We start from the raw sequence: 2,290 nt of genomic DNA, 5'->3' as shown, positions 1-2,290 counted from the left end.
GGTGTCTGGGAGGGTGTCTGGGATGGTGTCTGGGATGGTATCTATCTGGGATGGTGTCTGTCTGGGATGATGTCTGGGATGGTGTCTGTCTGGGAGGGTGTCTGTCTGGGATGGTGTCTGTCTGGGATGATGTCTGGGATGGTGTCTGGGATGGTGTCTGGGAGGGTGTCTGGGATGGTGTCTGGGATGGTGTCTGTCTGGGAGGGATGGTGTCTGGGATGGTGTCTGTCTGGGATGGTGTCTGGGAGGGTGTCTGGGAGGGTGTCTGGGATGGTGTCTGGAAGGGTGTCTGGGATGGTGTCTGGGATGATGTCTGTCTGGGAGGGATGGTGTCTGTCTGGGAGGGATGGTGTCTGGGATGGTGTCTCGGATGGGATAGTGAATGGGATGGTGTCTGGGATGGTGTCTGTCTGGGATGGTGTCTGTCTGGGATGATGTCTGGGATGGTGTTTGGGATGGGATAGTGTATGGGATGGTGTCTGTCTGGGAGGGGGATGGTGTCTGGGATGATGTGTGTGTCCGGGAGGGCACTGGGATGGCGGCTGGCTGCAGCCTCTGCTTCCAGGAAGCCTTAGGCAGTGCAGGTGTCTCAGGGTTCAGACGTCTCGGGTGCAGGCGTCTCTGGGGTGCAGACGTCTCTGGGGTGCAGGCGTCTCGGGTGCAGGCATCTCGGGTGCAGACGTCTCTGGGGTGCAGGCGTCTCGGGTGCAGACGTCTCTGCGGTGCAGACGTCTCGGGGTGCAGGCATCTCGGGTGCAGACATCTCGGGTGCAGACGTCTCGGGTGCAGACGTCTCTGGGGTGCAGACGTCTTGGGGTGCAGACGTCTCGGGTGCAGATGTCTCTGGGGTGCCGATGTCTCTGAGGTGCAGACATCTCGGGGTGCAGGAGTCCCTGAGTGCTGCTGATTCTACTTTCTCAGCGTACTCTGTACGGTGTCGTTTTCCTGGCCTGGGCTGTCCGGGCGCTCCCGGGCCGTGCCGCTGGGGGCTCTCCCCAAGTGGGCGAGGGCTCCTTCCTCACACTGCAGCTCTTCTGTTTGCATTTCTCTGTGGATTTGTGACTTTTTTTTTTTTTTGAGACAAGGCCTCCCTGTACAGCCTCAGCCTCTTCTGTCCTGGAACTCCTATCTTCTTGCCTCCACTTCCAGAGCGCTGGGATTACAGGTGGGCAGCATCACACTCAGCTCTGAGCCTTTTTATGTGTCTGCCTGTACTGGGGCTCGAACTCAATACCTCAAGCTCCCGCTTGGCCTTTCCCCTCAAGGTTGGTGCTGGACTACATGGGCCATACCTCCACCTCTGGCCTTTTGGTGGTTAATCTGACAGACTTTTCTGCTCCAGCTGGCTTTAAACCTCAATCCTCAGATCTGAGTCTCCTGGATAGTTAGGATTATTGGTGTGAGCCACTGGTGCCCAGTGGGGGTTTTGAGTTCTTACAAATTAAGAGCTTTTGTTATTGTTTGTTCAGGGGTGTGTGTGTGTGTGCGCGCGTGCACGCGCAGGCTCTGGCAAGCCCACAGTATTCTCCCGTGCCAGTCGGGAGATGTGCAGGCTGTAGCCGCCGCTCCACTCCATCGTTGTTTGCTTGATGCAGTCTCAGCTGCCTGTTCCTTTTATAGTCTGTGCTTTTGTGGTCTTCCCTAAAACTTTTTTGCTCACCCATTCCCATGTTTGACTCCTTTCCTCTGTTTTCCTCTAGTAAATTCCACTGTGTGTTGCTTGATACTGCTACCCAGGCTGGACTCGAACTCCTGGCTTGAGCTGCTCTTTGCCTCAGCCTCCAGGTTAGCTGTCCTGTTATACCAGGGTACCCGGGCCCGTCTTCAGCCCATGACGATAGGGACTTTGTGACCCGTGAGAGTAAGGAATGAACTTGCTATCAGTGAGCTCTCCTCCTCTTCCACCTCTTCTTCTTCCTCCCTCTTCTTGAGTTTGGCTCTCGCTATGTGGCCTAGGCTGGCCTGGAACTCACGGTGCTCCTGCATCGTCTGCCCTCCACTCAAGTGCTGGGGTGACAGGTGCGGGCACCACAGCTGTCTGGACGCGAGATCCCCAGCACCCTCTCTGCAAGATGCTCCTTCTTCAATGTGTATTCTTAGCACCTTTGTCAAAAATGAATTACCCTAGCTGGGCCTGGTGGCTCACGCCTGTAATCCTGGACACTTGGGAGGCAGAGACCAAGGGCTTAAGTTTCAAGATCAGTTCTGGCAAAAACAGAAACAAAAAAAACAACAGCTCACCCACGTCCGTCTCAGCGGGCGGCGGGCGGCGGGCGGCGGGCGGCGGGCG

Source organism: Dipodomys ordii, unplaced genomic scaffold (genome assembly GCF_000151885.1).
Source record: "Dipodomys ordii isolate 6190 unplaced genomic scaffold, Dord_2.0 Scaffold179, whole genome shotgun sequence".
Taxonomy (NCBI): domain Eukaryota; kingdom Metazoa; phylum Chordata; class Mammalia; order Rodentia; family Heteromyidae; genus Dipodomys; species Dipodomys ordii.
This window is presented reverse-complemented; position numbering follows the sequence as displayed.